Raw genomic sequence first — 15,409 nt, 5'->3', positions numbered from 1 at the left:
CCCCCCCGGATGATGCATTATATTTATATTAGACAACATGGCTATTGGACCAATTGGCTGTTAGAATAAATGACTATTGGACGATTTGAGAATTGGACGAACTGGGCGATTTGGTTGTTAGACAAACTGATTATTGGACCTAATGGGTGGTGGACGAAATGATAGACGAAATGACAATTATCCGGTAGATAATTTGGATATTGGACCAACTGATATTAGCCAACATGGCTTGGACTAAATGAACATTGGACGAACTGATTAATGGAGATGGCATTAGCCTTAATAGAATTAGACTAAATGGGTGGTAAACGAAATTGCTATTGGACGAAATGGCATTTATAGACAAAATGAAGGTAGACCATGTGGTGAGTGGACTGTATGGCAGTAGACGAATTGGCAATTTACCTTAAAATATGCGTTTACCATTCTTAGAAAACGCATGTTTCCTAAAACAAGTCCCTACCGCTCGGGAGTGAATGTGTCGCTCCCTCGCACATATTCCAAAATATTTTGACTGACCCTGGGTAAATAAAATAAACAATTACAAAAACAAAAATGTTGTTTTTAATCTGAGACTTTTTAATGCCCCTCGAAAGTTCACCTGCTTTCTCACTCTCCCCCTCTCTATCTTTGTTTTTATTCATTTTCATTTTACAATTCTTTCTTTCTCTTTTGATATCTATAAAGTTCAGATTCACCCTCTCTAACTTGCACTATTCCAAGCCCCCGCCCCATTGGTATCCACAGGAACGGGGGGAGGGGGGGAGGGGGCTTACCCCCTGGAAAATAAAATCAAACAAAAGAAAAATGTGAAAATAAAAATGGATAAAGACAAATAATCCTCTGCGCATGTCTAACCAGCCAATACAGTTCATTCAGAATTTAACTCTTACAACACCTAAATTCTACCATATTATCAGTATACCATGATTATAGAAAACAGATATTTCCTATGCCATTTTTAAACAAGTCCCTATCGCTCGGGAGTGAACGTGTCGCGCACCAGCACAAATTCGAAAAATATTTTGATTGACCTGCTTTCTGGTTTTTTTTATCGGATGCTTTGCTCCCTCACACATACCACAATTTTTGTCCCTCTTTCCTTTTACCTCTGCTTGGTCACTTTGCTCCCTCTCACATATTCTCGAAATATTTTGGCCCCTGCATTTGTTCTTCTCGTCACTTTGCTCTCTCACATATATCCCCAGAATAATTTTTCTGCTCGGTCGCTTCGCTCCCTTGAACATATCCTAAAAATGTTTTGCTCCCCCTGCATTTTTTCTGCAGACAGCCAATCCATTTCTCATCCAACCTCTCTCTCTCTCCAATACCTTGAAATGAGGGGGGGGGGGTACTTTTGATATGAGAGTGTCTGAACAGTTGAAAATAAGTAAAATATAATTTGGCTTTTTTTTTTGTTTAGTTAATATTTTCTGAATGAGTGTATCTTACAAAAGGATTATACCCATTTCATTACATACAACATACACATATTTTGAGAAATACCAACAGAAAAAACATGTACTATTCATTACTGTCCAAATCCTCAAAAAAAAATTATGGTAATGTTCGCCTTCTCAGGCATTCATCAAAGGCTCCCCCACACCTGTCTCTCTTTCTCTATCACCCTCAATCTCAATTCATATTTTTGTCTCTATCCAACAGCTCATTAGTAAAGGTCAAGTCTACCCAAGAAAATTGTTGGTTCAGTTAAATTGAGAAAAATCGAACTAGCATAACGCTGCAAATTTCATCAAAATCGGATGTAAACTAAGAAAGTTATGGCATTTTAAATTTTCACTTATTTTTCACAAAACAAAAATATTCACAACTCAGTGACATGCAAATGAGACAGTCGATAATGTCCCTCACTCACTGTTTATTTTGTTTTTTATTGTTTGAATTATACAATATTTCATTTTTTACAGATTTTACCATAAGGACAAACTTTACTGAACCAAAAAAGTATTGAATAATGCTAATTCCACATGATCAGGGAGGAATAAAATTTTGTTTAACATGACAAGGAGAAAATTAGAATATACCTTATTCTATATATCAAATGAAATAGTGAGTGGATGACGTCATCAGTCTCCTCATTTGCATACCGACTGTGTACAGAATGTGCATATAACTCTTTTGTAAAATTTAGCAAAATTTTTAAATGTCATAACTTTCTTATTTTACATCCGATTTTTTATCAAATTTTCAGTGTTATATGCTTGTTGGATTTTTCTCTTTTTATTCATATCAACAATTTTTGGGGTGGACTTGTCCTTTATCTGTCCCCCTTGCTCTATCCTGTTCTATTCTTCTGTCATCTTGCCGTCATTCCTACTTTTCACAAACTTTTTTTCTTCTGACATTCTAAGTCAGAATGAATATACTGTAAGACATCATTTTTGCAACACGTTCAAATTTAATGAATTCACTTTTGTTACATGCCCACTGATAAACATTTTCATTGAGCTATTTTAAATAATCAGAATGCACATTGGGGTAATTATTTGTTGTAAAGTTTTGCAAGTTATGTTTGTCCAAACTTAAGAGCAAGTAATGTACACGGCGGGACTTCTCGTGTGTGGTTTTCAGCCTCTTCTCCAAGTTCTTAATACAGTCCATTATTGCTGTTAACTTCCACTTTACCCCTCTTGGACTTTCTGATATTGAGTAGGAGTGGTCCTTGAGAAATAAAGGTGCTGAAGACTTTGGTACAGGTGTCTTTGCAGTATCTGGGAGGTTGTTTGCTGAATCAAAACATCTTTCTTTCGGGGAATTCCTTGGTTTGGTGAATTCTGTACGAGACGAATGAATTAAAAAAAAAAATATTGAACAAAAACAGATACAAGAATGAAAAGATAACTTTAAATTTTTCAATTAAATATTCGATAATGCATGAAGAATAATATTTATTTAGAAATCAAACCTTTTCCAGTGACTTGCAACAAAATAAATGTTTTTTTAAATATTCATGATGATATATTAACCCTATCTAGCCCCGGGGGGGGGGGCTTAATAAGCCCCCCCATCCACATTTTTCACGATAAGTCCACAATGAGAAACGAGGTACCACCATTTTTTTTTTCGTTCAATTCTCGCAGAGCTTTTAGACAAAATTCGAGACGCCCAGATACGCAGTTACGCAACATTTTATGAGTTCATGTTGGACCGAAAATTGCTCAAAAATATTATTTTGTATACATATTTAATCCAATGGAAATTCTATTTTCAGTCATAATTGACAAATGCATCATTATTCTTGCACTAATTGGTTGAAAATAATCAAATCTTGCTTTTTATAATTGGAATAGTGCCACGAAGTGATCCCATTGAAAAAAAACTATAAAATACATAAGGCCCCAAAACAAAGAAATACGTATGGAATTATAGAACCATGCAATAAAATACATAAAAGTAGAAATTAGATTTACCATTTCTTCAGGAGCACATTTGTTTAGAAATCATAGAATTTGGGGAATTATTTAGGGATTTATCTTTAACCCTAAATAGACTGGGCTATTTCGACGCCTAAGAAGACGGGGGGGGGGGGGGGGCTGATTCAGCCCCCCTTATGATCTCGGCCGTTGATCTCGCAATCGCGACGAAAATTGGCACGCGCGTTACCCATGGCATTATCTACAATACCATAATATCAAAATCTGCGAAAAATCTCATTGCTCATTGCTATGTTAATTAATGCGTAAAATCATAAGTTTGCTCTAATTAACAAAATAATGCCCCTAAAATGCTCATTTTTGTTTCACTTACTCTTTATAGGCATCTGATTAAATTAATCTTTAAAAAAGTTGTCAACATCACATTCATTTTTTATGTATTTTATTGTTTTCTAAATTTCTTATGTATTTCTGTGTTTTTCGACTTTTTGTTTTTTATGGTTTTTTCAATGGAAATTGTCGGAGACGTTTTTTTTTATCATAAACAAGATAAAATTAATTGATTTTGAGCAGTTAAAGGAAAAATATTATACATTTTATAAATTTTGGCTAAAAACACTACTTGCATTGGATTTGTACACAAATACACGTTTTTGAGCAATTTTGGTTCTGCATGCAGTTACGAAATTTTGCGTAATTTCGGAACCCTGTACCTGGGGGTCACAATTTTGGTCTCAAAAGTTGCGCAAGACTTGAAAGTAAAAAGTCAACGAGTGACGCGGTCAAAAAAATTCGCGCGACGGATTTATCGTGAAAAATGTCGAGCTCCATGCTTGCAGATTACATTGATGGTGACGTGTGCATCGGTTTTCGTTGCGATCGACAGTGCATGGAGATCTGAAGAGGGGGACCAAAAAGGCCCCCCCCCCCGGGCTATGCAATCTCAAAGTAGCCCAGGATTATTATGTAGGGTAAACCAAATTTTTAATATATTTGTTCATTTAGTAAGAGTTTACTGTAAATACACAGTATAGGCCCAGGTCCATGGTTACCCTCCCAAATAGGATAATTTTCATCTCTATTTGGCTACTGAAAATGGAATATTTAAAGCAATGTTCTATCAAACCAAAGGTAGATAATACAGAGAAAATATTTCTTTAGAACACATGTATGATATAGATCTACTGTACCTTCTGAAGACGAGGCAGGAAATCAAACATGGTTGGGACAGCATCCTGTCTAAGACGAGTCACTTGCCCAGTCCTGTCAAAGCAACCATCTTCAAAATGATCAGAACGGAGTACAGAGCTCTTGGAGGAATTCAATGAAGCTCGCTTCATATTGACCATCCATACTGTGTTACAGACAGTACAGGTTCAGTCCAACGGCTGAATGGGAATCTGCAGCAAATGTAAACACATGTCATAAAATCAATTACACATGATTAAGAAAATTTGACGTGTCCAAAGGACACGGATGCCCCCGCTTAAAGGGGAATCCAACCCAAATAAAAAATTGTTTTTATAAGGAAAAGAAAAATCAGACAAGTTGATAGGTGAAAGTTTGAACAATATTGGACAAACAACAAGAAAGTTATGAATTTTTAAAAGTTGTAAATATTGGTAATCACTGTACCCATGGAGACTTCAAATTGGCTGCATATGGGATGTAAGGCAAGGACTACTCTTCCATGTACTCCAATTCATATTATGTCGAAAATGTGATTTTTTTTTCCCAAAAGTTTTATTTCAAATTAATATTTTTCTTTCATGAGGACATAAAACAATATACTACCTGGGTTATATTTAGATTAATGCCCCAGGGGAATGGGTACTTAGGAGAAAACCACTAATCCCTGATAATAAAGTACATGGCCTATGGGAAAGTTGTCCTTGCCCTTGTCATAATTTACTTATCCAGTTGCCAATTTGAAATCTACATAGTATTAGTGATCTCAATTTTAAAGCAGCTATAACTTTCTTATTGCTTGTCCGATTTCTTTCAAACTTTCACCATTCTGTTTAATTTATTTTTCTCCTTCCCAACACAACATTTAATGGCCAAGGCTGGATTCCCCTTTAACGCGATCAGAAATCCATTCAATATGTTTGAACTTAATATCATGCAGAAACCAATATGCATATATATAATTAATTAACAAATTTAGACCTTTGAACCGACTTGCATATATAATGAGATGTGACCTTTGACCTGCGTACACCGAATTCGAACTTAGCCTGTATTTTGTGGTCATCTACCTACACACCAAATTTTTTTTAAATCCATTAAATATTTTTCGAGTTATTGCGCAGAAACCAAGTGGGGGGACGGACAGGGGCAACGCTTAACCCTAACTAGGCCGGGCTTTTTTGGCTGTTCTGTGGCCGGGGGGGGGGGGGGGGGGGTTGATTCAACCCCCCCCCCTGAGTTCTCAGCCGCCGATCGCGCGAGCGCCGCAAAAATTTGCACGCTGGTAGTGTGCGATGTAATCTACAAGGCTGTATGGTAAAATTTTCCAAAATAATGAGATTTCATTTTATATGAATTAATTATGCTAATTTATGCATAAATCATACTTTTTGCTCTAATTCACTAAATAAAGCTCCTAGAATGCTAATTTTTGGTAAAAAATATTCTTTGTAGCATTCTTAACAATGGCAATTGAAAAAAACTTCGGTTTGGAAATCAATTTCCTATGTATTTTATTGTTTTATGAATTTCTTATGTATTTCTTTGTTTTTCAACCTTTTGTTTTTCTTTGTTTTTTTCACCAGATTTATTGCACAACTTTTTTGAAGCATAATTATGCTAAAATCAATTGCTTTCAGCTGTATAAAGTAAAAATAATCATATCTTTATGAATAAGATGAGAAAACTCAATTTGCATTGACTTTGTACACTAAATCACGTTTTGGAACAATTTTTGGTCTGACATGCACTTACAAAATGTTGCGTAATTTCGGAACCGCGTACCCGGGGGTCTTAAATTTGGTCTCAAAAGATGCGCGAGACTTAAAAGTATAAACTATGTGAGTGGCGCGGTCAAAAAATTTCGCGCGGCGGAATGATCGCAGAAAATGTTGAGGGGGGGGGGGTTGATTCAACCCCCCCCCCCGGCCATTTTAGGGTTAATGCCCCTTCCGGGCTTCGTCTGCGGGGGCATAAAAACTCTAGGCCTACTCAGCAGGGGCCCATTTCTCATTACCTGGACAAGTTAGTCATATATCTTTATCTATTAAACACAGAGTTAGTTCCAATCTTACCCAAAAGGATTAACTAGAATCCATTGATATCGTCATATTGATACTATTGGTGGAACAAAAATAGCATAATTTTCAAAAAGTAAAATTATGATAAAACTTACAATTATTGTGATGAATTTGGAAATACATCCTATCAAAATAATAGCAGTGGCGAAATATGCATAAAACATACTCAAACATGCAGACATGGGCATTAAATTGCTGAGGAAATGAAATTATCAGTAATTCATTTCATGACAAAAAATAATCACATGTATGTGGACATTGAGATGGGTATCCCCAGATATCAAATTTGAATAGTTTAAGTAAACCATACAGGCTTTCTTCCTAAAATGATGATAATTATACAGGTTTTTAGGATTCCAAACACCATCAAAATATTATCATCATGAATAAACTCTTTAGATACCGAAACACACGATTTTATAAACTCTATGCATATATTAGAGAGAGAATTTATCAAAATCTTGATAAGGGTCTGAAAGCAACGAGTATGAGTCAAATTATGGATGGCCTGAAGTGGTAGAATCTTTGTCAATTCAATTATTTTACTACTTTAAAATGAATGGTTTTGTGATGTTTTACCAACACTTGTTATAATTCTGTGCATTACAATTACTATTGAATGATTTATCCCACTTGTGTGCAATATAATTCATTTTCCATGAATTATTATGTATTATTAACCGTATCAGACATCTGAGCAGGGCAACTTTGAAACATTGTTGCCTGCTTAAGACTGGGATCAAATGGCCGGTCAATAAAATTCCAATTGTTTATCCACGGGCCCAATTTATTGCCCGCTCAGAAAAGTCAATGAGAAAATGCGTGGAAATGTAGCGGGCAATAAAAGGCAGCGCTAACATCCGGGTATTCTACGCGTTGTTAAGTTGTACGCGTCCTTGAACCGCGCAGTGCTATACGTCATAATGGTAATCAAGTTGAGACAACGCTGGATACTGCGGCCTGGCCATGCAGGGACGCGTCATTTCACCTACGTCACAATGGTAAAGTTCAGAGGCCCAGTCTGCTCAACATGAGAAAGTAGATTCTCATTCTAAAAATTTAAAACATCTAAATTTTAACGATTTTTGCTCTAGATTTCTGATTTGGTTAATAATAGCAATATTGACTGGCCTGGGGGCGAAAGGACATATATCGCCATCACTAAATTGATATCACCCTCGTCTACGACTCGGGCGATATAAATCTAGTTTGGGCGATATATGTCGTATCGCCCCGAGGCCAGTCAATATTGCTTTAATATTATAATTTTCGAATTTCGAGGCTCATTTGCATGTATTATGGTGTCATCTATCTAAACACCAAATTTTTAAAAAATCTGTTGAAATTTTATAAGTTATTATGAGGATACCAACTCGCATATTAAATGACCCTGTGTAGTGGTCCACCTGCATTCCCCCAACCAGTTATCGGGAGGAGAGACCTGCGGGTCACAGTTCTGTGTGCGCGCCCTTGTAGGCGACCCAGATTGGCTGGCTCCTCCAATATGCCTTTGAATGTCTTTGACAGATATATGGTGCTATAGAAATGCAGTGGCGTAACAGGCGGGGGGGGGGGGGGGGGCAGGGGGGGGCAAGTTGCCCCCCCCCCCCTGGCGGATTTCACCGGGAAAATAAAAAAAAACGGGAAAAAGAAAAAAAGGAGGGAGAAAGAAAGGGAAAGGGGAAGGAAAGGGGAAAAGGAAAGGAGGAAAGGGAAATGGAAAGAGAAAAGGAAAAAGACAATGAAGAAAAAACTGTTTTTAGTAGAAAAGGGAGGAAAGCGGGAAAATGTACGATAGAATTTACATTTGAAAAAGAACAAATCATTGAGAAAAGGGCCTATGCAATGCAATAGCACGGTGGGAAATAAATTAAAAGATGACAAAATGGCAAACAATAGCGGGAAACGAAGGTAGAATGTAATTAGTCAAGAGCTAAATTAGAAAACAAAGAAAAGGAACAAGAAAAAATATAACACGACCGGGCTGCTGATGATTGAAATTAAAGAGCGGGAAGAAAGATGGACTGCATACAACATTGTGTTATAAGTTTTCTAAATTTTATGCAAATAAGCTACCGGGGCTTTGCCCCAGACCCCACAAAGTAGGGGCTCTTCATTTATAATCTTCAAATGGCTCTATAACGCCCCCGTTCAATCACGTTCAATCACTACCATACAGGCGGGGGGGGGGGGTCGTGGTTCCACACCCAAGAGGATATAAAAGAAATTTTATAGGAGACAACGTGCATGACGTATAATGAAATGAATGGAAACAATGAAATGTGTTATTTGCTGAATATAATGGAAAAATCTATCACATAATTAGATTGTAATTTCAATAGGCAATTTTTTCCAGCTCGCTTTGCACACTGGCGACTTTTTACAAATTTTTCCCACATTTCTATGTTTTGCCCCCTCAAAATATTTGGTTCATTACGCAACTGGGTTGAATAAATGTGTTGTGTAAAAGCTATATTATGCCTGCGATTTGATTAAAATTGGGGATTTCTGCAAGGTTTAAATGGCTTTGATATCAAGAAGTTCCTGGGGCTCTGCCCTGGACCCCAAACGCACAGCACTGCGTATGGAAGGGTTGGGCCATGGCCCCAAAAAGTTCTACAGCCAAGAACAAAAAAAGGAGGAATTACCTCCTTTTTTGTTGGAAAAGTATTGTAGGATATGATTTTAATTACTGAATATGTTAAAAAAATAGCTCAAAGTTAGATTCTCATGAAAAGTTGATTTTTTTTCTCGCTCGCTTCGCTCGCTCAGGACTTATATATATATAAAGCAGCCTTTTGGCACATGTTCTATACTGCGCTCCTCGTTGTTTTTTTGTTTTGTTTTTTACTCTTCACGCTACTGCCGCAAAGAATCCTCTTCACAGTGGCGTACAGACCACCGTGACAAAAAAGGAATCTAAAGAGAGAAGAATTGAATAAATTTATTATCTGGATATCATGTCAAAATATATCACAAAATTGGATTTTTGTATTAAAAAGGTTAAAAAAAAATTGCTCGCTCGCTTCGCTCGCTCGCAACTTTTTTTAAAGATAAATTCTGGCCTTCTCAAAATAGTCGCCTTATTACACCATTACGCCTATTCATACCATGATATGACCGGGAAATTTTTGGCTCTTGCCCCCCCCCCCCCTGGCCACCGAACCCTGTTACGCCGCTGTAAAAATGCTATGCATCATCATCATCATCATCTACCTACACACCCAAATTTTTAAAAAATCTGTTGAATATTTCATAAGATATCTTTAAGGAGCTGTGATCTTTGACCTGCATACTCCGAATTCGAACTTAGCCTGTATTGGTATCATCTACCTACACACTCAAATTTGTTTAAATATGTAGAATATTTTATAAGTAATCATGCGGAAACTAAATTGCATATTTAATGAGCCGTGACCTTTGACCTGCCGACTACGAATTCGAACTTGACCTGTATTTTGGTGTCGTCTACCTACACACTCAAATTCGGTTAAATATGTAGAATATTTCATAAGTAATCATGCGGAAACTAAATTGCATATTTAATGAGCCGTGACCTTTGACCTGCCGACTCCGAACTTAGCCTGTATATGGTGTCATCTACCTACACACCCTAATTTTATAAATCTGTTGAATATTTCATAAGTCATCATGCGGAAACCAACTCGGATATTTCATGAGCTGTGACCTTGGACCTGCAGACTCCGAATTCAAAGTTAGCCTGTACTATGGTGTCATGTACCTACACAACAAATTTTTTTTTAACCAATATATATAAATCGAAATATATTTCGATTTATTGTGCGGAAACCGAGTGGGGGGCGGGCGAATCAACGGACAGGGGCAACGCTTTATGCCCCCTCCGGACTTTGTCTGCGGGGGCATAATTACCGAGGAGCTGCATTTGAAGCGAGCCTGAATCAAGGCTGTGAAATTTATTAGCGCCACCATCAGGCTTCCTTTTCTTTGCGTAAAAAGAAGAGACACGCGAAGTCACTTTCTAGTCCAAACTCCAAAGTAATCAAATTTGCTTTTTTTTAAATATGATTTTGATTTAATTAAAAATATACTATTGACTTTTTGTATTATGGCTACTCACCGCAAAGCGCCCCGATGAGTAGCGAGGAGTTTCGGCAAATATTAATTCTGTATTGTAATGAAGCGATATTTGCCAACTTCACAGAAATCCAGGGCCAAATGCAGTTCGGTGTACGAGGTTAGTACTATAGTCTATAATAATACATGTACTGTAGTGTAGCAACTGTCTATATGTAGCAACTAACCTCGAACTAGTAATGAGTGGGGCCAGGGCCAAGGCTACCACAACTATACTAGTACAGCATGCAGGCGATGGTTCGTGTAAGCTCCACTACACTTCACTACTGCTTACCTCCGCTTCACCTATAGGCTATAGTGGAGTGTTTAATGGCTGGCTATACGAACCATTGCCTGAGTTTTTTAGGCCTAGTCACTCAAGGGTTCATTACATGCCGCCGCGCACAGAAAAATCAAGCAATAGAAGTTGTGTGTTGTGGACACCAGAAGTGGGATCACAGCACGCGTGACCCACTAGTTAGAAATCCATTGCCAAACGTGGTTAATGGTGCGAGGTTAGTATACTAATACTAACCCTCGCAATACGCGTGAGTCACTGAGTGGAGTAGCCTAACGTTAGAGTTTCATACGGCATGTACGGCCAGGCATCAATAACTTTTGTTGTCATCCAATTTCAATGAAATTTTCAGCATTTTGCTCGGAATGAATTTTACATTATTTATTAAGATCAAAGCCTAAATATCTTCAACCTGTATAATTCATAACCATTTTACTTTTTAGGTGTGCAGAAAAGACCCCCCCCCCCCCCCCCAATGGTCTGCTGACTACAGTACATAAACTTAAATACACGGGACTAGTATTGTTACACAGCTTTTTGCAAATGCAAGTTTGGTAACGACTAACGAATTCCCATTTTTTTTTCAACGTAATTTTGAAGTCGAAAACATAGCTGAACTTACGAATGCAATGTCCGTCCACATCCTACCGATTAGAGCAGTTGTATGCAGCTCATGTAGGAATGAATAACGTGAAATCTAAGCTAATAAGTTCACCAACATGCCAATCTGAGCTGTGAAAAAGTGTGATCGTCCCGGAGCGAAAACAGCTTGAGCAAGGTGCAGCCAATCAGCGACCTTCTTATGTCCCCTTCGAGACAGAGGAGACGAAATGATTTTATGTCAAAAAGACTCAAAACACAAAATCATTTCGTCGACGAAATTTTTTTGTCTTTTGACACAAAATCATTTCGTCGACGAAATTTTTTTGTGTTTTGACACAAAATCATTTCGTCAACGAAATTTTTTTGTGGTTTTGACACAAAATGATTTCGTCGACGGAATAGATTTTCGCATCGCAACGAAATTAATTTTGTGGACGCAATTACATTTAGTCTCGACGAAAATTGATTTTGTGTGACAAAAAATAATTTCGTATACGAAATAAAACTGCGTCATGACGAAATGATTTTCATATGAACAAAAACACATTTTGTGTACGGAATTGCGTGAATTGGACGGAATTTACCATCGGACATTTGGTGCGCCATTTCGTTTGATAAAAATTCATTTCGTATGGCACGCCAAATAAACTTTGTGGACGCAATTACATTTCGTCTAGACGAAATTGATTTCGTGCATTTCGTCGAGACGAAATTGATTTTGTGTGACAAAAAATAAATTTTGTGTACGAAATAAAAAAGCGTCATGACGAAATGATTTTCGTCTGAATAAAAACACATTTTGTGTACGGAATGCCGTGATTTGGACGGAATACACTGGCGGACACTTGGCGCCCCATACTCTCGTGTATCCTTTACCTTTAGTTTGTTATGTCTCTCTTCCTTTCTCCCTCTGTCACTCACTCACTCTCCTCTTCCTCTCTTTTTTCTGTCACTCTATCCTCAACCAAACTTATCTAACCTCTTTGTTGGTTAGGATTAGGTTTAAGTATTGAGAAACTTTTTGTCAGTGACGGATCCCGCCATCCTTTCAATAATAATGAAATTTGCTTTCTGACATTTAGCGATTTTTTTTTCATTTTCGGAGTAGTACTACCACTTCTGACTCTCGGACGTGTACGGAAAAGCGGAACAAATTCGTATTGGGGGAGCCCCAATAAATCAAAGTTTAATCGGGGAAGCCCTGAAGTCGGATAAAAATTTCACTGTTATTCATCCGGAACTATACGGATATTCTTTTCAAGAATTATTCCAACTCTCGTGTATCCTTTACCTTTAGTTTGTTATGTCTCTCTTCCTTTCTCCCTCTGTCACTCACTCTCTTTCTCTCTTTTTTCTGTCACTCTATTCTCAACCAAAATTATCTAACATCTTTGTTGGTTAGGATTAGGTTCAAGTATTGAGAAACTTTTTGCCAGTGACGGATCTTACATCCCTTTCAATAATAATGAAATTTGCATTCTGACATTTAGCGAAATTTATTTCATTTTCGGAGTAGTACTATTACTTCTGACTCTCGAATTTTTACGGAAAAGCGGCTGACATTTTTATTGGGGTAGCCCCAATAAATCAGGGTTTAATCGGGGAAGCCCTGAAGTTGGATAAATATTTCACTGTTATTCATTCAGAAGTATACGGATATTCTTTTCAAGTATTCTCGTGTATCCTTTACCTTTAGTTTGTTATGTCTCTCTTCCTGACTCCCTCTCTCGCTCTCTCTCTCTCATTGGGTACGTGTGGTTCCGAAATTCTACAGGGTACTGGATGTGGAAACTTAAATTTCGCATATTTTTCTTAATTTTTGAGGAATGCAAACTTCATATAGCAGAGATAAAATAACTTTTTCATTCCTCCCAGACCATTTGGGCCATTTATCAACTTTTATTTCCAGGATCTCTGAAAAAATGAAGTAGAAATATAAGTCTACAACACTATAATATATTAAAATGTGCTTTTATATGACAGATTGGTAAAAATTTTAATTTCAATGAAAATATTTTTTTCTTTTAGTTGATCAGGTAGAGAATATATTATAGATGCTTATAAAAACACTTTTTTCCTCTCCTCAGGCGATTTTATATTTTCAAAAGTGAATTTCTGGACCAAGAGTCAAGTATCCTCATTCTTGGGGGAAATGTGAAAATGGGCATATGAGGTACAAAACTGATTTTTAAAACACTTCCACAGGAAAATTGTAGAGATCAGACAAAGGTTTAGGGTTATAATTATGATGTTTTTATCATATTTTTTTTAATTCTGATCCCAATTTATATACTTTTCATGGATATATTGAGAAAATCAACTTTTTATTTTTCTGGGACTTGCAATTGATTTTTTGGCTTGCGTTTAAACGCAACTCTTTCTGCAACGGACCCCAGATCAGATAAGACCCTGGGATGGAAAGGAAGTATTACAGAATGGGAGAGAAGGTACAATTAGAACAGACAAAAATACCAGAAAAAAATTGATGGAAACACGGAATTGTGTAATATAAAAGTCTTCTATATCACGAGGTCGGTAAATAGTTTTTATAGACCTTGAATTCTGAAAATTATTTAATATTTCTCTAATGACATACTCTTTTCACAGAAATATGATTAAAAATCTAGCCCTAACTTTCTATTTAATTTCAAGTGACTGCATCGGACGACTTTATTCAGAAGTTCAGGCAATATCTTCTTCGGAAACTCGACGAGTCCACAGCTGAGCAGCATGTGAAATACCTAGCAACCATTATCAGCTTGGTTGGAGGACTAACAAACACATTCACAGAGGACGAGTCCTTTAACAAGTAATTATAATTTGTGCATTTCAAAGTACATGCATTTAAAGCCCAGCGCACATTATGCGATCTGATACGACATGATTCTCATCACATTTTGCATTAAATCCGAAAGTTCCAACAAGTAAAATTATTTTAATTGAAGGTTAGAATAATGTTAGAAATTACAAAATCACTATTTTGCTTTCCGGCGAGCCGTGTGGTTGAGTAAAGTCTAAACTTACTCCATGTCCAGCTGAGGGCATCATTACAATTTTAGAATTGAATTTGCTTTTATTCCTAAAGGGAGGCTCAAACTAGATTAAATTTATCACAATTCTGAACTATGATACCTAAAAATTCACTTCTTGGAATGTTCATATCAAATGTCATTACAATTAGTGAAATATGAAAAATGAAATAATAATATTGTTATTTAAAACCCAAACAGGGTAGCAGCAACTCCCATCTTTTAATGTCTTTTGGTCTGACCCAGCTGGGGTTTGAATTCCTGACCTCCCGGTTGTGAGTGATGGGCTATATAGGGTGAAAATTTCAATGTCAATGTTTTAAATCAAAGAGAGGACAAGCTCTATACGTGCAGTTTGTGCTCCTTAGCACTTTGACACTTTTTTCCTGAAAAAATGGTCAAACATTGAGGGGGTGTGTGGAGCCGTGATATGTGCAAACGCCGGGATATGTGCAAACAACGGTATATGTGCAAAATTTCGCCGGGATTTGTGCAAACAACGGAATTTGTGCAAACGCCACGCCGGGAAATGTGCAAATCTGTCAAAATTTATCAACGGCATGTGTTCAAACGTGACGACGGGATATGTGCAAATGAACAATTTTCACGGGAAAATTGCAAACCTCCGGGATATGTGCAAATTACTGTTTTTATCCATATTAAGGATATTTCTCATGAAATGTTTCATAACATTACTGTTAAAATGAGAAACATGCCTGC

The 15,409-nt window shown here is 37.0% G+C and overlaps 1 long non-coding RNA gene across 1 annotated transcript; it reads right to left on the bottom strand.

Moving 5' to 3' along the window:
* Positions 1-1,772: 1,772 nt before the first annotated feature.
* On the bottom strand, positions 1,773-12,006 carry LOC135158104 (uncharacterized). The gene is made up of 3 exons (XR_010296891.1): positions 11,680-12,006; positions 4,586-4,795; positions 1,773-2,795 (listed from the first exon to the last, which is right to left on the bottom strand). It is a non-coding gene; the product is annotated as an uncharacterized LOC135158104 (long non-coding RNA).
* Positions 12,007-15,409: the final 3,403 nt, after the last annotated feature.

Source organism: Lytechinus pictus, unplaced genomic scaffold (genome assembly GCF_037042905.1).
Source record: "Lytechinus pictus isolate F3 Inbred unplaced genomic scaffold, Lp3.0 scaffold_31, whole genome shotgun sequence".
Taxonomy (NCBI): Eukaryota; Metazoa; Echinodermata; class Echinoidea; order Temnopleuroida; family Toxopneustidae; genus Lytechinus; species Lytechinus pictus.
This window is presented reverse-complemented; position numbering and strand designations above follow the sequence as displayed.